Source organism: Vipera berus (genome assembly GCF_964194415.1).
Source record: "Vipera berus genome assembly, chromosome: 1".
Lineage (NCBI taxonomy): Eukaryota > Metazoa > Chordata > Lepidosauria > Squamata > Viperidae > Vipera > Vipera berus.
In genome coordinates, this window is record NC_138202.1 from 133,017,863 (window position 1) to 133,040,859 (window position 22,997).

The 22,997-nt window shown below is 40.9% G+C and overlaps 2 protein-coding genes across 3 annotated transcripts in view; one reads left to right on the forward strand and one right to left on the reverse strand.

Annotated features, from left to right (window-relative positions):
* ZNF148 (zinc finger protein 148) overlaps positions 1-5,181 on the reverse strand; it is a 47,484-nt gene extending 42,303 nt beyond the window's left edge. For both annotated transcript variants that reach the window (XM_081336912.1, XM_081336911.1), the window contains exon 1: positions 4,911-5,181. The gene's annotated coding sequence lies outside the window, so the exon portion shown is untranslated. The remainder of the gene's footprint in view (positions 1-4,910) is intronic.
* Positions 1-22,997, forward strand: part of LOC308668250 (uncharacterized protein) — a 281,434-nt gene that overhangs the window by 87,337 nt on the left and 171,100 nt on the right. The gene's annotated exons all lie outside the window — the stretch shown is intronic.

Consider the following 22,997-nt stretch of genomic DNA (forward strand, 5'->3'; position numbering starts at 1 on the left):
GGCCACGCAGGCACTCATTTCCTTGCTTCCTCCCTTCCCCTCTGGGCCGCCAAGCTGGAAAGATTGGGGGACTCTGATATAATCTATTCTAGTGAGGTCAATGCAATTAAAAGGACATACATTCTCAGAGCAATCGTTATTTGTGAATTTTAAGTACTAATGAAATATTCTGAAATTGTATTTCCCATTACTAGTAAACCTTTCCCATAATTCCACCACAAAATTTATATGGATGTGTTAATTAAATCACCAGAAGCTGAGTTCAAGGAAATTTAAAGAATGAAAGATATGAAAGAATCTAACTTCCATCTTCCATCAGAGAGAAAGAGAAGGCAAGATACATTTAAAAGAAACCATGAAACCATGCAACCATTACTTTTTCAAATAAATATGGTAGACTTCCACAAAAGTCACAACCTTAACCCTTTGGAAAGCTATGTCAATATAAAGAGATCAACCTAACCCAAAGTTACTGATCTGCTAGTCTCAAAGAAATCCACAGAAGTAGCACAGAAGTAAAGCCAGTTTCTCTCCAAGAAACAATGGTAACATTTTCAACATTGCAGTCTGAAAAAGAAAATTTCCCAGAACCATTACTGATGCTTCAGTATCTACTTATTTGCAAAAATAACTAGTAATTAAGAGTAAAATCCAACAGAGCATGAAGTTTTATTCAAACTATAAAGCCTCTAGGTAGCTCAGCTTAAATTGCTTAAATCAATTTAAAAAATAATGTAAATTTAACTTTTAAAGATAATCATGAAAATATGACTACCCTAAACATATAGATAAATGCCATCTACAATCAGATTCAACTTTTTATGTGTAGCAACAAACCCCAACTTTATCAATTAGATATGCACAAAAATAAGCTCAGCATAAATTATATTTCATTTTCATACATGTTGCAGATCACATGTTTCACTCAATTAAATACAACTGACTCATTTTGCACAATCAAAACTATTTTTAATCACTGGTAAAATGGGAAGTAGAGAAGTAAAATAATCTATAAACCATTATTTACACATTTAAGTGGGGTCAACAGTATATATTACATCAAAATCAGACAAATATGACCGAACTCACCAAATAGTGTCACTAAGTCTCAAAATTAAATATAGAGTTGACATTTACATACTTTTCTAAAGTATTTCGAAACTTTATTTAAGAGTACCCTAGCTTGTAACCTGAACTTCCCCCCCCCTCTTTATGTCTTACAATTTACATGCACAAGGTACTTTCATGTAAGATTTCTATTATAAAATTGCATGTCAGACTTTGAGAGAAGAAATGGTGACAGTAAAAGCAGGTCCACTAAGTATAAGTAGATGACTCTTTGTAATACCTCTCCAGAGAAGGAAAGGACTTGAGATCACCTACAGATGTTCCAGACAGTTGTTCCTCATGAAAAGACCGTAAGACAAAGATCTCCAGAGGGCCAGAGCTCTGGGAGATAAGGGGAAACCATCTTCTCTTTTCAAAGGACACTTGAGTTCACATACTTCCTTTTCTAATCGCTTTCAGGAATTGCTTATTAACTGCTTTTCAGCTATTAGGAACTTTTGGATCAACAAGTTTTACAGCACCAGGTGAGTTTCCTTCAAGTCTTGGTGAGATAAACCTAAATACAAGTTTAAGATCTTCAAAAACGTATTTGAAATGCAGCTAAAGGGCGATTAGGACTTTGATTTTGGAAAGTGACAACACATGAATTTGAAATAAAGATTTTGGGGTTAATTATAATGCTTTCATTTTGAATTCTTTTTTAAAAAATTGATATGGAACTTTGAAGGTTGGACACTAGAGGGAACTAGAAGTAACTAAAGAATATAATTAAAGGAGAACATTTAAATTTGACTTGCAAATACAATATTTTAACATTGGAAATATTGAAGGATATTTTTGAACAATGATTCTAGAAGTGAATTTTAAGAGTGTCTGTCTCTATAGATCAGGGGTGTCAAACTGCTGGCCTGCGGGCCGGACGTGTCACAAGGAAACCGCACCCACCACATTGCCGTCAATGGGAAAAAAAGCTCCAATACGTCACGTGACATCACAAGTTTGACATGTCTGCTATAGACAGACTGTATTTAAACATGTGATGGAAAAGGAACACATTTTACTGGACAAAGCTGAGACTGATATGAAAGTAGATTAAAAAAATGACAGGCTATAAGAATGATATGGAAAAGATGCCATACTGGACATACAAGTGAAAACAGAGCATGTCATAATAGTTAAAAGGGATGTAGAAATACAAATCAAAAGAGCGTCCTGGATAACTTTCCAATATCTGATTTATAAAACTGACTTGTTAAAGCTGTGAAGAATCTTGCGAAAAGGAATAAAGAATGAAAAGAAAAATCAAGTTCTAAGACATTATTTGAATGGATTAAAATCAGTGTTGTTAAAAGTAAGGAATATAAAGTTGGTTTATTTGATCAAGGTTAAAATAGATACGTTGTTGTCTCTGGTAATTAAGACTTTTGCTAATCAGGACTGAACGATGAGGCTTTAAGGATCTGTTTATGGAGAAGTAGTAGAATATGAGAAGAAGAGATATTTTGTTGTAATTTTTAAAAAATGACAAGTTACTAAAATTGTTTATACTTATGTTGAAGGGAAAAATGATTTCTTTGCATATATTTTTTTCTTTACTATGATCGTATTTATTTTCTTTCTACTCTTTTTTTCTTTTCTGCACTTTCTATTTTTTCTTTTATTCTTTTATTTTTGATTTGTTAGTTTCTTTTTAATTGTAATTTTTAGTAAAAATTATATATAAAAAGGATATTTTCTGATATCTAGAAATAACATCTTCTGCTGTAATATTCATTTCCTTTTCTTTCCTTAATACAAAAAAAATCAAGAAAAGATGAAATTTAGTTTGTTTGGTTATTAGAGTTGATAGCTATCAGTCTGGAATTATCTTTATTCCAATATCAGAATGTTGCCAGAGTTAACATATGGAATAGAATAATTATTCAATAGTATAGGTAAACCAGAACTATTATGAGATTTAGGAGTCATTAGTGATATTTAGGAATGTCTCTACTTAAGTTGAATCTGAATGCTCCTATCTAGTCTACAAGTACCTTTCATGGAAAGCAAATATTTTGATAATGAATGAGTTTTGTCATTATCACAATTCATTTTGGAGACATTTTTCAGATTATTCCCATGTGGGTAAATGGGAAACTTGATGCCACTGAAAATGTTCTCCTATGAAGATTTTTACACATGATTTAACAAGTAGCTATACTGCTGATAAACATTTCCTGAAAAATATGATTAACAAATTCCAATATCCTGCACTGAAATATTTTTATATGCACTTCCAGGGGGACTAGCACTTATCAGAAATGCTCCTAAGTTTTAGGTGATCTTAAACATATGAATTGTGGCAAGTTTTTTTCAAGAATTTTCAATTCTACATGTAAATAGATAATACAAACAATTATGAATAGAGTATTACATCTTAGCTAACTACTTTTAGAATCGGGCATTTCTACTCATAAGTAAGCTCCCAAGCATTTTAACATCTTCATCTATAAATAAAATTAAAAATAAATTACAGAACTCTTTAAGCCATCCCAAAAGTAAAATTGCCAAGTAAATGGGCTCAGTTATTGTCAGTGCTTCCTACTTTCATAATATAATCGTGAAACGGAATGTCATTTGATAATACAAGGGAAAAAAGACAAAAAATGGCAATTATGGGAACGAATTTATTTCTGGATCTATCACCCTTTTTGTACCCCAATGAACATTTATTAAAAAAATAATTGCCACTGAGATTAAGCATATTTGATTCCCATGCACATGTGCATAGGCATGCAGCCTCAGTCGATGTTTCTGAGGCTCTGTCTCCAAAGAAATTAGAATTCCTCCTAAACAACAAAAAGAAGTCAGATACTGCTATTCCTGAATTATTTATTTTCAAGCTATTCTGAATCTAAAATCACTTTTTTTTCAAAAAGGGACTATTTCTGCAGGGGAGCTCACTCATCTTTTCTCAAAATAAAAAAATTCAGAATAGGTCCAAACCCATCCGAGCACGGATTCTACGGATTAGGCAAGTTGCAATTTCTTCGTGTTGTTTTTTTTAAAAAATATAATATAATCTGTCCATCCCTTTGTCTTGTTATGTTGTTGATCAGCCTGTATCCAAGATCCGAGGGAACACTCCTTGGCTAAACAGGAAGCAGCTAGAGTTGGGGCTTGACCAGGTTGTCAATCTTTGCATTCAAACGGGGTTACGATCGGGGTCATTCTGGATAGCGAGGATTGTATTAGTGTCAAGCCTTCGAAGGGCAACCTGCCAACCTTCTCGCAGTCCTAACTTTCCAAACCGGAGCCAGGGAACCAGGGGAAGAAATCGTCTTTTGGCCAAAGCGGACGGGAGTGTTTTCCTACCTAGAGAGGTGGACCGGCCCTACAAGTCGCCTTTGTCTGAAAGGGTCCTTCCCCCCACCCCGTTGCCAAGAAGGCCCCCCCTGGGCTGAAGGAAGAAAGTAGGGTGGGAAGCCTTAGCAGAGGAGACCTGCCTGGCAGCCCAGCCCCGGAGCCCCTTCCTTTGTTTGGGTCTCTTTCCTCGCCTTTGCCCGCCTCACCAAAGCGCCGAGGAAGCAACGGGAGAGCTCCGGCGAGGCCTGCTGGGGCTGCCCAGGCCCGGGAGACACTTCACTTTCTGCAACTGCAGGCCCCGGACAAGCCGGGTGCCAAGCAGGCAGATCCCGGAGTCCTTAGCGAAACCCGCTTCTCGCGCACTCGGCCCCAAAGCGGCTGAGCCCGCCCGCCACCGAGGGCCACCGAGGCCCCACCGGCGGGCAGAGAGGCGCCCGCCCCTCCAAACCCCGGGCCCGCCTCGCGCTCCGGCTCCCGCCTCGCTCGGGGCTCCTTACCGGCGGCCCAAAACGGCGGCGAGAAGGGCGGCGGCGGCGACACAACCGGCGACGAGGAGGAGGCGGCGACGAGGGGGCTCAGAGCCCCCAAGCCGCCAGCGGGGCTGCAGCCCCGGGCACCATGATGGCGGCGGCGGCGGCGGCGACTGCAGAAGCGGTGGCTTCTTCCTGCAAGCTGCGGCGGCTGGCGGGCACCAGGCCGGTCGGGAAAGCGCAGCCGCCGCAGCCTCTTCCTGGCGGTGACAGCGACGGGCCGAGCCAGAGAGCAGCGCCGCCGCCGCCGCCGCGGTGCAGCTTGGGAAAAAAGAGCCGCAGCATCCGAACCCGCCACCAGGCTCGACCCCCGCGCGCGCGCGCGCGCGCCCTCTTCGGAAGGGAAGGAGCCGCTTAGCGGCGAGAGGGGACGCGGGGAGCCCGTCGCTGTAACTTCGGGGGAGGGCTGGTGGTGGTGGTGGTGGGGGGGGGGGGGTCCCGTTCCTTCTTCTCCGGCCTCGGCGCTGGCCTCGGTGGCCGGGGCAGGGCTGAAAATGCCGGCCGGGAAGGCAAATGAAAGGAGCAGAGAGCAGGTGGGTCCCTCGAGGATGCCTTCCGGAAAGGTGAAAGGAAGCCGCCCTGGATATTCCCCCAGAGCAGCGGTTCTCCACGTGGAGTCTGGGCACCCCCGAGAGCTTTCAGAGGGTCCGCCAATAAGTCCAATAAGTAAACATTGTAAAAGTTCTCCCTTTTAATCCCTAATCCGGTAAACGGAGCCTTGGTGGAGCAGTGGGCTAATGCCTCCTTAAGTAACACCAGCTGCCTGCAATTAGTGCAGGTTCGAGTCCCACCAGGCTCAAGGTTGACTCAGCCTTCCATCCTTCCGAGGTAGGTAAAATGAGGACCCAGATTGTTGGGGGCAATTAAGCTGACTTTGTAATAATGCCGCTTGGGTGTGTGTGTGTAAGCCCTAATAAGCAGGCATATACATAGAATGAAGGCTACTGCTAAGCTTGTAAGCCGCCCTGAGTCTTCGGAGAAGGGTGGGATATAAATGGAATTTAAATAAAATAAAATAGCGACAGATGCCATCCATGCACAATCAAAGTTCTTTTTTTGCATCCTCCATCATTTTTAAGAATATAAAGGGATTCCCAAGACCAAAAAGTTTGAGAACCGCCGCAGTAGAGAAGTATCCCCGGCGCCTTTAAAACACAACGGTCTGGTTTTGAGCATTGCGAAGCCAACACCCGCGTTTAAGTAGGTTGGGGAAACAGAAAATTCGGTTGTGTGAACTTTGATCGATCAGCATAAATATATAGATAGGGCAGGCCCTCCAACCTAGGTTTCTTTCAGAAAAACATTTATTTTGTAATTAACTTTCCTTACTGATTGCATTTTAGGGAGTCTCCTAACTTGTGACCCTCCTGCATTTTTTATAGCTTTGCACACTTTGCACACCCAATCCCTTAAGGGAGGAGAAAGTCAACTGTACTATATATTTTTGATAGTACTAGAATCCATTTATCTAGGTGCACCTCACATATATTTTGAAATGAATGGGAGAGGCAGAGTATGCATTAGTAATTTGGATCCCAACATAAAAAAAATTCTTAATAGTTTATAAAACAGGGAAAAAAGCAAATTTCTGTCGTGAAGTAAAGAGATGCAGAAGACTGTATGTATAAATGTTTTTACAGAAGGAAAGCATTGTCAAAGATGACTTGAAAGCAGTAAGAGGGGGCTGGGATTTGAGGAGGAGGAAAAATCCACCACAGCTGCAGAGTTTTCTCTGAAAATGCTCTGTTCTTAATGCCATCATTTTTTTTCTTGGTGTCCTGGCCAGACAGCAAGGCCTCAAATAGTACTCTTGTTCTTAGGGATGCAAGCAGTCTTTCAGATACTAAGTGCAGGCCATTAAAGGTTTAAACTGGCACTTTAATTTGCTGGCAATTAATTGGGATATCTGTAGCATGTGCTGACTGCTTTGCTCTTACAGTATTGATCATTTAGTGGCTATGTTTTTAACCACTTGCAATTTCTAAATCATTTTTAAAGATACATGTTGAAAGATAAGAAGTGCAGGCATGTATTCTTTAATAACAAGAACAATTGTCTTCGTTCTATCTATTCCTCATAAATTATTCCTTCCTGGCTCTTCATCCTTATCCTCGACATGCTTGTCGACAATCTTCCTAAAATGCACATACCCAGAAAGGGATGCAATGTTATCTGTTTGAATAAAAATATCCACAGCAGGGATAATATGCCCTCAGCCTCTTTATATTGCCACTGTGACAACATCAAATCTGCCTGTATGAATGGGTGACATGATGAATTGCTAGTGTGGAAATCTTCAGGGATAGTGTGACTCTGAAAAACCAAAGAAATTACTTTAACCTTTGTCAATATCGGTTTAAAGTTACCACATTTATTCATTAATGACATTTATATAGACACCCAGCTCCAATAATGTAATTCTGGGCAGTGTACAAAAAAGACCCCATTTACAACAAATGGAAGAAAAGGCAGACTTGATTTTTTATATGAATTAATCTAAAACAATTAGATTATTGTTTAATGCTTATTAGTTCTTATTGCTTGCTCACTTAACCTGCCTTGCTTCCTTTATAGGTACCTTACCACCGCATCTTATTTTCCCTTCCCTCATATACTTATATGACAAGTATAGTCAAAATTGTATTATGATCATTGACCAACTGTAGTGGGATATAACCATTAAAAAGAAGCATAAAGGATTTTATTTTTATTTTTATTTATTTTATTAGATTTATATACTGCCCTTTCCCGAAGGACTCAGGGCGGTTTACAGGGCATTTTAAAATCACACCAATACAAAATACAATACATTTAATGTACCAAGAGTGGAAACAAAAATCTAAAAAAATATAAAAAGCTAGAAGATATAAATTATAAGTTAAAAACTAAAAGTTTATATAAAAAGCGAGAATCTGCAAGGAACTGTGGGAGCATTAGATGAGTGTAGAGGAGCATAAAAAGTTAGCATGTAGACTATATCAAGTTATAAAGTGTTCTAATAAAGTAGCGCCCATTAGTTTTAATTCATAAAGTAGAGCTCAGGTCATCAATGAATTTTGAGCACTGCTGCATAGAACATCTTAATATTGTATGTTGGATTGGTGTCTGAAAGCAATAAACTTATGTAAAATTCTCCTGTGCACCCTGGGTATTTATGTATAATGATAAGATGAAATAGGACTACAAATATTTCTGTAATACAGGCACTGGAGAAACAAGTCCTGTTGGTTCTATGGTGTATATCCAGATTCACAGAGTGTTGTGTTTCCAAATTAGATATCTTCTAGAGAGCGGTTGGAGGTCCAGCCGATCCGAATCCGACCGATTGCGACTAAGAGCCTACATTAGGTCTTATCTCGCTGCGATAAGGGAGGCGAGGTCTAACCACTTCGCCACCCTTATCGCGTCCGCAGATAATCGCCCGGCCGCCCTGTTTAGGGTGACTCGCTCCCTCCTAAATCAGGAGGTGAGGGAGGATCCCTTGCAAGGTCGTGCCGAGGAGTTTAACCAACATCTGTCGGACAAAATCGCTCGGATTCGGACCGGTCTGGACTCTGACTGGGCAGAGTCTGACGATCAGGACACGGGCGGTCTTGTCGATATCACCTGGGAGGAGTTTGATTCTGTGACTCCGGAGGAAGTGGACAGGATCATGGGGAGGCTGAGCACCACCACATGTTTATTGGACCCGTGCCCTTCCTGGCTGGTCTATGCAGCCCGGGAGAGGACACGCAGCTGGTTCCAGGCAGTTATATCGGCTTCTCTGAGTGAGGGTAGCTTCCCCGCCGTCTTGAAGGAGGCGGTGGTGAGGCCTCTCCTCAAGAAGCCTGCCTTGGACCCAGCTGTATTGAACAACTTTCGTCCTGTCTCCAACCTTCGCTTTCTTGCGAAGGTTGTTGAGAGTGTGGTGGCGCATCAGCTCCCTCTGGTCCTGGATGAAGCGGATTATCTAGACCCGTACCAATCGGGTTTCAGGCCCGGGCACAGCACGGAGACGGCATTGGTCGCGCTGGTGAATGATCTCTGGAGGGCTCGGGACAGGGGATATTCCTCTGTTCTAGTCCTATTAGACCTCTCGGCGGCTTTCGATACCATCGACCATGGTATCTTGCTGCGGCGTCTCAGGGGGCTGGGAGTGGGAGGCACAGTCTTACAGTGGTTCTCCTCCTATCTCCAGGGACGTTCGCAGTCGGTGTTGGCAGGAGGGCAGAGGTCGACCGCGAGGTCTCTCATTTGTGGAGTTCCTCAGGGGTCGGTCCTCTCGCCTCTCCTGTTCAACATCTACATGAAACCGCTGGGTGAGATCATTCGTGGCTTTGGAGTTGGGTATCATCAGTACGCTGATGATACCCAACTTTTCCTTTCGACCCCAAACCACCCCAGTGATGCCCTCAACGTGATGTCCCGTTGCCTGGAGGCGGTTCGGGTCTGGATGGGGAGGAACAGACTTCAACTCAACCCCGACAAGACTGAGTGGCTTTGCATACCTTCATCCCGGGTTTATTCGGACATTCCACCTCTGGCTATGGGGGGTGAACTATTACCCCCCGTAGATAGGGCTCGCAACTTGGGAGTCCTCCTAGATTCACGGCTCACCTTGGAAGACCATATAGGAGCTGTGACTAGGGGGGCCTTCGCCCAGGTTCGCCTGGTGCGCCAGTTGCGGCCCTATCTTAGCCGGGATGGTTTGTGCACGGTCACTCATGCGCTCGTGTCCTCTCGTCTGGACTACTGCAACGCTCTCTACATGGGGCTGCCCTTGAGGACCACCCGGAAGCTCCAACTGGTACAGAATGCAGCCGCGAGAGTTGTGTTGGGAGTCTCCCGATACTCCCACGTTACACCTCTGCTCCGTGAGCTGCATTGGTTGCCAGTTGTCTTCCGGGTGAGATTCAAGGTACTGGTAACGGTGTTCAAAGCCCTCCATGGCATGGGGCCGGAGTACCTTAGGGAACATCTGCTGCCGGCATCAAGCTCCCTGCGCCCTGTGCGTTCCCACAGAGAGGGCCTCCTCAGGGTGCCACCGATCAGAGAATGTCGATTGGTGGCCCCCAGGGGGAGATCCTTCTCTGTGGGCGCTCCGGAGCTGTGGAATCAGCTACCGGTAGAGCTCCGGATGGCGCCCGATCTTCGCTCCTTTCGTCGCGATCTCAAGACGTTTCTGTTTGTACAAGCCGGCCTAGCCTGATGGGGATTGGTAGGGTTTTTTATTTTTGGTGTCTTAATTTTATCTTGGGGTTTTAGAATTGTATTCCAATTGTTTTAACTGGGGCAATCATTTAATCTCTTTTTAATGTTTGTATTTAGTATTTTATTCTGCCCTGTGAACCGCCCTGAGTCCTCAGGGAGAAGGGCGGTATATAAATATTATTAAATTAAATTAAATTAAATTAAAATACTTTAAAGTATTCTTATCTGCTACCAGAAAGTACTTCATGAAAATGATCCAAACCAACCTCCAAGATCAGCCAGTAGTCTTATTTGAAAGATCAAACTTGACAATACAACTACAAACCTAGGAAATGTGGTGAATGAAAAAGTTCAGGAACCAGTACTGGGGACTACAGGAACAACATGAGCCAAAAAATATGACTTCTAAATTATGAACAATAGGTGTCATGGAAATAGTTATTTTTAAAGCAGGGTGACAGGGGCAAGCAAATTATATGGCAGGGATAAGCAATAGATTTAGTAGCATTGGTCAGTTTTCATATATATTTTTGATACTGAATTCTCATCAAAAAGGTCCCTTCCACCTTTAGATTATGACAGTGAAATTTAAAACTTGGCAACGAGTTGGAAGCTAAGAGTGGATCTTTGTGGAAAAGGACTGGAAGATTACCTGTTATGAAAAAGAAAAGATTCCTGCAGCGTAAAGACAGATTCTTGGTGACTACAGAAACTCATCCTTATTATTTGCATGGCAACCATGCAGAATTGACTTGCCATGGCCTTCTGTAGTGTGAATTTTTTAAAATTTTCCAGTAGATTTCTGAAGCTCTAAACTTGTTCACTCTTTTTTCTAGCAAGCTAACAAATGCAACATTGGCCTTTAGAAGGTGAGAAGGGCTGCTGTTGTGGGCCAGAACCAGGATTTAAGAGATGAAAACACAAGAAGCGAATGAGCAAACAGTGAAGTAATGGCTATAGGTTAATTTGTAAATGTTCAAGGTAAAAGAATCCAAACCTTTGCACAAGGCCTAGTAATAAATTTCTCTTTAGAATCTCAGCCAGCACTCAGGTACTAACATCAGAAGAGTCCAGGACAAAGCTGAAATAGATCATTTTGATCCATCTAGTACAGTGGTAAGGATGGCCTAAGCAACACCATCCCAGGAAAGATCTCTTGCCCTAACCTGGAAGACTATTTAATTTTGTATTTAAACAAGCATTCAATATGGGACAGCACAAAACAAAAATGGCAGCTTAAAACTCCAATGTGAGGAGCAACAAAAATTGATTAAGAATTAAAAGCTTGGCCAAAGCAATTCATCTTTAGGTTTTCTCAACACCCAAAATGTTATGAACAATAAGCAGTTGATAACCAGTGCAGGCTTTCAGTACAGTCAGCATGTCTTCTTTGTCTCTTGCAAAATAAAAGCCTAGTTTTTGCGCTATTTGCAACTTCTGGGTATTTTTCACAGGTTATCCTAAATAGAGCACACTAAAATAGATGAGATCCATGAGATTTGAGAAGGATTACAACCAGCTCCATAGCCAAACTACCATAGCCTCGGTAATTTCAGGACAGCTGAAGCTCCAAAAATACTCCCAGAGCATTGAGTTGCAGTGTCATCCCAGGTGTTTGCTTTCTGGTCAGTGTACAAATTCTTCGTTAGGATAATGAGGCAGCCTGGTATGCCCAGGTTTTTAAAGAGCTATTCGCATTTTGTTGTGCCTTAAATTATCAAAAGTATTGGTACAATCATAGATATGTTTTGGAGCTCCTATACAATTCCTGTGATCCATCAGATACTGACAGTCTTATAATCTTGGATCCCACAAGATACAGGTAATCCTCAACTTACAACCACAACTGAGCCCCAAATTTCTGGTGTTAAGTGAATTTTGCCCCATTTTATGACTTTTCTTGCCACAGTTCTTAAGTGAATGACTGCAGTTGATAAGTTAGTAACCTGGTTGTTAAGTGAATCTGGCTTCCCCATTGACTTTGCTTATCAGAAGGATGCAAAAGGTCCTAACATGACCTTGGGACACAACAATGGTCATAAACATGAACCAGTTGCCAAGCATACAAATTTTGGTCACATGATCATGGGGACGCTACAAAGATTGCAACTGAGAAAAACAGTCATAAGTCATTTTTTTCAATGCCGTTGTAACTTTGAATGGTCACTAAATGAACTGTTGTAAGTCGAGGATTACTTGTATTTGACTCCTGTCAATTTAAAATGCTATTTTTTTAAAAAAAATCTAGGGAATTGAAATTTTTGCATTATGAAGATCTAGTTTCCAACATATGGAATATACTAATGACAGCTAGGCTCACCCAAACGCATAAACCAACATAAATCACATTAAGCTCTAATGACATGTGAATCTGGACTTTGTGTGGAGCCAGTGTCTTAGGAAAGAAAGGGAGATAAATAGCTATTGAGTACAGAAGGAAAGCTTCTGTAGATATTATTTGAGGTGACCTTCCTACAGGGGGAAGTGATAATAAGAATGTATTTTAAATGGCTTACTAAAATGGGAATGGTTTTCTCTAAAAATAACGGGCTTCATCTTTAGCCTCACCAGTTTAGCTTTCTGCAAAAGCGTGCATTGTTCAGAGTGCTTACACAAGCAAAAAGACAAACATGTTCAATAATAATAAAGGATTGTTTTCCAGATGTGCTCATGTATCCTCTAAAGATCATTTCACTTTACTCATAAAATCTAAATAAAGAGGGGAAAAACCCGTAAAAAGTTTCAGAGGTGATGCCCTGTAAATATGTTGATGCCGTTGCAAAAAGGGAACAAAGCCAGCTTTTCATAAGGTACCCTTCCTTTATGTCCTTGAAGAGCAGAATGGTTCAGTGTCATCTTTTCAGAAGATTCATATTCCTTGAGAGAATAATTGAAACAAAGCAATAAAGAATATGCAATTAATAGTTTGCTGAAACATAAGAGACTGCTCTTTTCTAATAAATTATGCTGTCCGTTTTCGGTTTGTTTTACTTGTGTCATGCCTTTAACAAGATACCTTAAAGTCAAACTGGGCATGAAAAAAAATCCCCTGTATGTACTTTTTCTTTTAAAGTAGAGTTTGGCTAGTGTATTTAAGCAGGGAATGGGGAATAAGCCATTGTTAGGTGGTTAGAGCATCACATCTTGCTTTACTTTTTTTTTTTAATTCCATTTATATCCCGCCCTTCTCCGAAGACTCAGGGCGGCTTACAAGCTTAGCAGTAGCCTTCATTCTATGTATATGCCTGCTTATTAGGGCTTTCACACACACCCCAAGCGGCATTATTACAAAGTCAGCTTAACTGCCCCCAACAATCTGGGTCCTCATTTTACCTACCTCGGAAGGATGGAAGGCTGAGTCAACCTTGAGCCTGGTGGGACGCGAACCTGCACTAATTGCAGGCAGCTGGTGTTACTTAAGGAGGCACTTTGAAGTTAAGATCAGAAATTGACATAGGAGCAGATCAGGAAGTGACTGAACAGAATGATCACAGTGATGTCTAGTTTAGCCCTCGGCCTAAGAGAGGCCACTCTTTTTCCCAAACCTACGTCATCTCAACCTTTTCTCAGATTTGTTTGGAAGCCTATAGTTAGTCAAGATTGCAGGGAAATTAGGGTTAAACCACCGGCGCAAATGTTAGCAAGGCCCATAATCTTGATTCTTCCACCAATTTCTCTCCCAGCGTTCAGCAGCACACTGGTGCTGTCATCTTCTCTTCCAGGATGTTGTAGAGTAAAATTGCTTTGCTTAATGAACAGCAATAGTTAGTTGATATCGCTGGCACTAAGAATGTAATTTACACTTACCTGCCCCAGAGGACTAAAATTCTCACTTTTCCCATAACTTTGACATAACCAACAGATGACTCATCACCGTCTAGAGCTGCTCTTCCTTCTGACCATTTTTTCCCCTGTATTTCCAGCAGCATCACGAGTGTGTACCAGTAGTCCTCACCCGGCAACCACAATTCAGCCCAAAATTTCTGTTGCTGAGACATTTGTTAAGTGAACTTTGCCTCATTTTATGACCTTTCTTGCCACAGTTGTTAAGTTAGTGACAAGGTTGTTAAGCGAATCTGGCTTCTCAATTGACTTTGCTGGTCAAAAGTTCACAAAATGTCATCACATGACCCCAGGACACCACAGTCCTCATAAATGTGAGTCAGTTGCCAAGTGTCTGAATTTTGATCATGTGACCGTGGGAATGCTACAACAGTGCTGTTGTAACTTTGAATGGTCACTAAATGAACTGTTGTAAGTCAAGGACATTCCCTGTTGAGGAAGAAATAGATGGCAAAGGCTTCTGTGGGAAACAAAAGCCCTACGAAATGTCTATCAGCTGTCCAGCATGAGATCAATTTATCAATGTTTTGGAGGCAGTAAATGCTTGGGATATATACCGACATCAATTGGACTTCCCAGAAATTTATAACAAACAAACGTTAGCCTTCAAGATGCTTTTATTATTGTTGCGATAGGCTTACATGCTACTTCCTCCTGAAATGGGCTGCATACATACTGACAACTCTGTAAATTGTATTATAAGTTTCTACTGTTGCTATTATAATTGCAGAACATAACTCATTTAACTGGAGGGAGATGTTCTCATTTTGAATTTGCATGTTAGATGCCAAACATACGTGTTTATGATCTAGAGCAGCAGTTCCCAACTTTTTATATACCCCGCACCCCTAGAACGCTTCTGATATGTTGTAACTCCTTACAAAAGTTCAAAATAACAGCAACCAATTATGCATATTCACTATAATTTTGAAACTTCTAAACCCAAGTTTTCACACCCCCTGCAATATCGTTTCACTTCCCCAGTTGGGAACCCCTGATCTAGAGGAAATGTCATTATATTTATTGGGACTTACCTTTTCCTTTTTTGTAATAATTTTATTAGGGTTTGAAAATACAGAGCTAAAAGATAAATACAAAGTAAGAAGTATATAAAAAGTAAAGAGAAAAAGCGACGTCCAAAGAGATCAATAAAAAAGTAACAAAGATTTGTAAAAGATGATTCCCAGCCAGACAAATATAAACAACTTCAGTAACTTAACACCATTTCTGATACTTCAATTAAAAAAAAGATTTTTTCTTCTGAAGGGCAGACGCCAAATAAGCATGCAAAACCTTTCTCACCCCAATGGCTGTTCTTGCGTTTAAGTAGTTTGCTGCTGGTTTGTTTCCAAGCATTAGCTTTTGGCTTGCACAACAGTCCCTACGTCCACAAAAGCATCTTGTAAATGGTTGTCATGCTGGGAGACCCATATAAGTTATGTTTAGCTTTTGTATTTCCCTCAAAGCTTCTCCAGTAGAATACCATTTAATCAATGACACAGTTGACAATAAATACATTGACCCTTATCATTCCACCCAGGGTTATTAAGAATTGGATTTAGCCATTAGATTATGTCTGCTTTACAGGCTAGACCAGACCAGGCACTTCAGAAATGGAGCACCTGAATGATTGGGCAAAGCAACAGCCTCTTCAAAGAGTGATTTTTATTTATCTTCTTATTAAAATAGAAAAAGAGGAAGAGGAATATTTTCTGCCTATTAATATCTAAACAGAAGGTCCTACTAATCCCTCTGCAATGAACTCTGGGTGCCGAAAACCAAGAGTATCCCCAAATTGGTAATATCTAGATTACCGGGGTATTAATTTGACTTTGAATTCTTGTATATATATTCCTCAGACAGTATCATCATTCTTCATTGGCACTGAACTGGTAATGCAAAATTGAGTATAAAGAGTTCTTCACTGAAGTTACTGAGGCAAGCTGCATATATAAATAGAGCAGGAACATGATTTAACAGGAATAACACAATTCCATCTGCTCTTTCGTGTCAGCATCTATGTTTTATCTATTCTTTCTAAAGTGCTCTAATCCTTACACATACTGCTCACATTCCCAAATCCTTTTTTAGAAAGTGCTAAGCATTGACCACACTACTATATAAATAAAAAAATTCTGCTTTTCCAATCATATAATTTCCATAAAACATGAACCAGAAAATAGTTATTGTGGCTTCTGGGTCAGCTCTCAGATTATTACATGTTCTTTGTTGAAAAGCTCTAAGTGGCTTCTTATTCAAGCACAATAATATTTTAAAAAAATCCAACAGCATTTTATCTAAGTGCACAAGAATAAGTGGAATGTGCATCACAATGTTTTTGAATTAAAGCTTCAAAGTGAATCAGAAACTGCATTTATAATTCCCTAGAATTTCACACAGTATTTTACTGGATGGGAAAAGCAGGAAAGGAGCCATTCTGAAAAATAACATTCTAAAATGCTAAGATTTGGAGCTACTGTAGTTGCATTTCATGGATCTTTTTACCAAAGAGATACGAAATTTTCAGCCATGAATCGCTCCCAATACAACTCTTAACACGCCCGATACTAAGAGCCACTTTTTTCCTAGGCAGTTGCTGGGTTCGTTGGAAATAAAACCTACCACAGCTACTGTTACAAGCCAGATTCTAAATCCCTATTATCAAGACAAATGATGGATCTAGAAGAGGGGAAAAAAACTTCTGTTTGTAGAAAATAAAAATCATTGGTGAAATGTGGATGAAGCTGCTTTGCGCAGAATTTGAGGTGGATTCCTGTATTTACATAAAAATCAAAATAGCTATGCCATCACTACCTACTTTCCTCTTTGGAACATATTGGTTGCATACTATGTGTTCCTCTTTGAGGACTTTGGCCTTTTGAATAGAAACAGCCTTAAAAGTTTACTAGGAGACAGACTACAGAATAGATTTTTGAATAGTAATTGATTTCCTTATTACTTAGTTTCAGGTTAAGAGATATAGTGTTATAGTTACAATCCTATCTGGATAGCGAATCACAGAAAATTACATTGGATGAAATCTGATTTGTGACATGACCAAATTTTCTTGGTTCTGGTAACGCTAGGTTTTTCTTACACCTTGACCTTTATTTTTTAAATAAAAAAGCCTTTACTGCACAGCTAAATTCAGTATATTCACTAGAGGGTGCTGTGTAAACATTTTTGCCTAAGCAAAAATATAAGGTGCAAATGTACAGCAGTTCACAATCATCAAATTTTGCTTCACTCAAAAATCTAAAATTACCTTCTTTAACATATAAGCACAATTAAATAGGTTTTTTCAAGCCATATTTTATCTATTTTGTGGGATATGGAGAGAGTTGTGCAGTATTAACAAATATTTGGATTTTCAAGGAAAACAAAAATATGCTTGCACACTATATAGGCAACTACCTAGATCTGAATCATTACTTCCATTATCCAAGAGATTAAGTATTTTTTTTAATTAATTCCATTTATTAATTCCATTTATATCCCGCCCTTCTCCGAAGACTCAGGGCGGCTTACAAGCTTAGCAGTAGCCTTCATTCTATGTATATGCCTGCTTATTAGGGCTTTCATACACCCCCCAAGCGGCATTATTACAAAGTCAGCTTAATTGCCCCCAACAATCTGGGTCCTCATTTTACCTACCTCGGAAGGATGGAATTTTAAACTAGCATTAACAAAGTGCTTCTCTATGATATTCAGGGAGCTGTTTATCCAAAATATTCAATAGCCAAAATACCAGGAAATATCAATTACTGATTTAATTATAATTATTATATTTATTAAATTTACATTCTGCCTAACGCCCACCAACTCCCGGGCAGTTCACAAATTGTTAAAACCATTCAAAATAATTAACAGTACAGGAAACTATCCCCTTCATGGATTACTGCCTTGTCGTGGCGAAGGGGCTTGCGTAATTCAATGAAGCTATGAGCTATGCCGTGCAGGGCCACCCAAGACGGACAGGTCATAGCAGAGAGTTCTGACAAAACGTGATCCACTGGAGAAGGAAATGGCAACCCACTCCAGTATCTTTGCCATGAAAACCCTATGGACAGTACCAAAAGGCAAAACGATATGACGCTGGAAGATGAGCCCCTCAGGTCGGAAGGCGTCCAATATGCTACTGAGGAAGAGCAGAGGGCTAGTACTAGTAGCGCCAGAAAGAATGAAGCGACTGGGCCAAAGCCGAAAGGACGCTCAGCTGTGGATATGTCTGGTGGTGAAAGGAAAGTCTGATGCTGTAAAGATTTTTTCTCCATAGGAACCTGGAATGTAAGATCCATGAATCAAGGCAAGCTGGACGTGGTCAAACAAGAGATGACAAGACTGAACATCAACATCTTAGGTATCAGCGAACTAAAATGGACAGGAATGGGTGAATTTAATTCAGATGACCATCAGGTATACTACTGCGGGCAAGAATCCCTCAGAAGAAATGGAGTAGCCTTCATAGTCAATAAAAGAGTAGGAATCCAATCCTCAAAATGACAGAATGATCTCAGTTCGAATCCAAGGCAAACCATTCAATATCACAGTAGTCCAAGTCTATGCCCCAACCACTGGTGCTGAAGAGGATGAAATTGACCGGTTCTATGAAGCCCTACAGCACCTTATAGAACTAACACCAAAAAATGATGTCCTTATCATCATGGGGGATTGGAATGCTAAAGTAGGAAGCCGAAAGATAACCGGAATAACAGGCAAGTTTGGCCTTGGAGTACAAAATGAAGCAGGGCACAGGCTGATAGAATTTTGTCAAGAGAATACGATGGTCATAGCAAACACTCTTTTCCAACAACCCAAGAGACGGCTCTACACATGGACATCACCAGACGGTCAACACAGAAATCAGATTGACTATATGCTCTGCAGCCAAAGATGAAGAAGCTCTATACAGTCAGTAAAAACAAGACCAGGAGCTGACTGTGGCTCAGACCATGAGCTTCTTGTTGCAAAGTTTAGGCTTAAACTGAAGAAAGTAGGGAAAAGCACTAGGCCAGTCAGGTATGAATTAAATCATATCCCTGTTGAATATACAGTAGAGGTGACAAATAGATTTAAGGAATTAGATCTGATAGACAGGGTGCCTGAAGAACTATGGACAGAGGTTTGCAACATTGTACAAGAGGTAGCAACCAAAACCATCCCAAAGAAAAAGAAATGCAAGAAAGCAAAATGGCTGTCTGAGGAAGCTTTGCAAATAGCTGCGGAAAGGAGGGAAGCAAAAGGCAAGGGAGAAAAAGAAAGATACGCCCAATTGAATGCAGAATCCCAGAGAATAGCTAGAAGAGATAAGAATGCCTTCTTAAATGAACAGTGCAAAGAAATAGAAGAAAACAATAGAATAGGGAGGACCAGAGATCTCTTCAAGAAAATTGGAGAGATGAAGGGAACATTTCATGCAAAAGTGGGCATGATAAAGGACCAAAATGGCAGGGACCTAACAGAGGCAGAAGAGATTAAGAAGAGATGGCAAAATTACACAGAAGAACTATACAAGAATGAGCTTAACGTCCCTGATAATCACAATGAGGCGGTCACTGACCTCGAGCCAGACATCCTAGAATGTGAAGTGAAGTGGGCCTTAGAAAAGCTGAGCAACAACAAAGCTAGTGGAGGTGACAGTATTCCAGCTGAGCTATTCAAAATCTTAAAAGACGATGCAGTAAAAGTGCTACACTCAATTTGCCAGCAAATTTGGAAAACACAACAGTGGCCACAGGATTGGAAAAGATCAGTTTACATTCCAATTCCAAAGAAAGGCAGTGCCAAAGAATGTTCAAACTATCGCACCATTGCACTCATTTCTCATGCTAGTAAAGTTGTGCTTAAAATCCTACAAGCTAGACTCCAGCAGTATGTGGATCGAGAACTACCAGAAGTACAGGCAGGATTTCGAAGAGGCAGAGGAACTAGAGATCAAATTGCCAACATATGCTGGATCATGGAGAAAGCTAGAGAGTTCCAGAAAAACATCTACTTCTGCTTCATTGACTATGCTAAAGCCTTTGATTGTGTGGATCATAACAAACTGTGGCAAGTCCTTAAAGAGATGGGAGTACCAGACCATCTTATTTGTCTCTTGAGAAACCTATATGCGGGCCAAGAAGCAACAGTGAGAACTGGACACGGAACCACTGATTGGTTCAAAATTGGGAAAGGAGTCCGGCAAGGCTGTATACTGTCGCCTTGCCTATTTAACTTATATGCAGAGCACATCATGAGAAAGGCAGGGCTAGATGAATCAAAAGTTGGAATTAAGATTGCCGGAAGAAATATCAACAACCTAAGATATGCAGATGATACCACTCTAATGGCAGAAAGTGAAGAGGAACTGAAGAGTCTCTTGTTGCGAGTGAAGGAGAGTGCAAAACTTGGGTTGAAACTAAACATTAAGAAAACCAAGATCATGGCATCCGGCCCTCTCAATTCCTGGCAAATAGATGGGGAAGAAGTGGAGGTAGTGACAGATTTTATTTTCCTGGGCTCCAAGATCACTGCAGATGGGGACTGTAGTCAAGAAATTAAAAGACGCTTGCTCCTCGGGAGGAAAGCCATGGCAAATCTAGACAGCACACTAAAAAGCAGAGACATCACCCTGTCAACAAAAGTGCGTATAGTCAAGGCTATGGTCTTCCCAGTTGCAATGTATGGCAGTGAAAGTTGGACCATAAGAAAGGCTGAGCGCCAAAGAATAGAGGCCTTTGAACTCTGGTGCTGGAGAAGACTCCTGCAAGTCCCTTGGACTGCAAGGCGATCAAACCGGTCAGTCCTAGAGGAGATCAACCCTGACTGCTCTTTAGAAGGCCAGATCCTGAAGCTAAAACTCAAATACTTTGGCCACCTAATGAGAAGGAAGGACTCACTGGAGAAGAGAACTAATGCTGGGAAAGATTGAGGGCAATAGAAGGGGACGACAGAGAATGAGGTGGCTGGATGGAGTCACTGAAGCAGTAGGCATGAGCTTAAATGGACTCCAGAAGATGGTAGAGGACAGGAAAGCCTGGAGGAACGTTGTCCATAGGGTCGCGATGGGTCGGACACGACTTCGCAACTAACAACAACAGGAAACTATATGTTTGAAAATACTTTTAATTTGGATTAAAGTGGATCAATACAAAAGGCTATCTTTTTTTCTCATTCTACCTTTATCCTTTTATCCCAAAGATGCTCTGAAAATTTCCCCCATCTTTTGCAGAATTCGAGATTCGTCTTTCCATAAGTGATAGGATGCTATTTATCACAAGCTTGAAAATCTACTTCTAATGTTTTGGTTTTGTTTTTGGGTATTTTGCAAAACTTAATTTGGACTCAGTTATTAAGTACATATATACGTAAGCATGCATTGTTCATTTTGCAAATATCTGGTTTCCCCACTCTCTGCTCCCCACTTGCCCATCTTTTTTACTAGTCATATTGATGTATTTTATTTCCTTTTTTATCATTGTTATTTTACTTGCCCCTTTGTTTACATTTCCTTTTTCTTTTTTTATTGCTGTAAGCTGCCTAGAGTAGCCCCTTGGTGAGATAGGCTGCAAATAAACGTAATAAGAATTCAAACAGACAGGCGCTCGCCACATAACACCCCAGACTTGGGAAGAAAGAGCAAGAACAGCTATCACCTAGCTGTTGTGAAACTTTTGCACACTGACAAAATCAGCAAAATTTGCCATAATCTTGACTTTGCATCTTAGGGTCCAGAAGCAATGATTTTATAGTTCCCCAGCATTTATTTCTGCTTGCAGAACCTGCTTTTTAATACAATATTTTTGGCCCATAGTTCAAATGATCTGAGGGATTAGGAAGTGACCCGTGTCACTGGGGTAAGTGTGTGTCAGATGTTAAGAAGGTACTGGTGTGTTTCTTCTTAAAGAGGCTTTCCTTGAATCTAATTATTTTAGACAACTATCATTCTGATTAGGTCATACAGTTTCAGATATACAGAACCTAGAGGCAATGGATTATCCAATCCTTTTCAGTCAGGATTCAGGCCCGGGCACGGATCTGACATTGCCTTGGCCACGTGTCACAACCTGGAGTGACAGAAGTGTTCCAAGTTGATTCTCATTGATGTTTCATAGTTGACTATGATGACGGTGTCCTTTGGCTCTGCAGCAGTTGTGCTCCTTTCCTGAGCAGGCAGTAATGCTCTCTTATAGTGCAGTGCTCTGGGTCAGAGATGCCAGGGAAGTCCTGACCCAGAGCATGGAGGCTGTGGAGGTCTGGATGAGACAAAACAAGCTGAACTGCAAGATGGCCTTACTGCTTGTGCAAAGACCATCTAATTCTCTGTTGGCTCCTGTTACTACTTTGAACAGTGTGTCCTCCAAAAGAGTAGATCCACAATTTGCACGCCACCCTGCTTGAACTAGTGCAACCATTGCAGCCCTATCTGGAGCGAGAACTAGTGACAATAACTCATGCCCTTATCCCTACCAGAATAGACCAATGCAGCATATTTTATATCGGGTTATCTTTGAAGGTCATGAGAAACTGCAACTGATGGAAGGTGAAGCTAAGATAAAGTGGAGGATGAGCAATTTCAATCATGTTATTCCTGCCCCACGGGTAGTGCATTGCTTATCAAAAGGTTTCCAGGTAATCATGGAGAAGGCGGCATTCTTTCTCTTGCCAAATAAGCTCACCTCTGCGAGCTTTCCATAAGGTTTACTACTGAGTGCACCCGTATGTCAATCATACATGATACTACAGTAGCACATCCAGATATCACTTATTCATAAAATGCTCATCGTTCTGCAAGAGAAATTGGAAAGCTTGCTTGCTATAATCATATCCTCAAACTGCATAGTGCAGAGGTGTCAACCTGCCGGCCAGATGCGTCATTCGGAAGCCGCGCCCACCCCATTGCTGGCAATGGCAAAACCGTCCCAATACGTTGCGCGACGTCATATGTCTGGCATAGTGTACTAGAAGAAATCAGTTGGAGAGAAGCCTCAGATAGTGGTAAAATCTTTCAAGAACGTTCTACTGTGCTTCAGTAAGCAG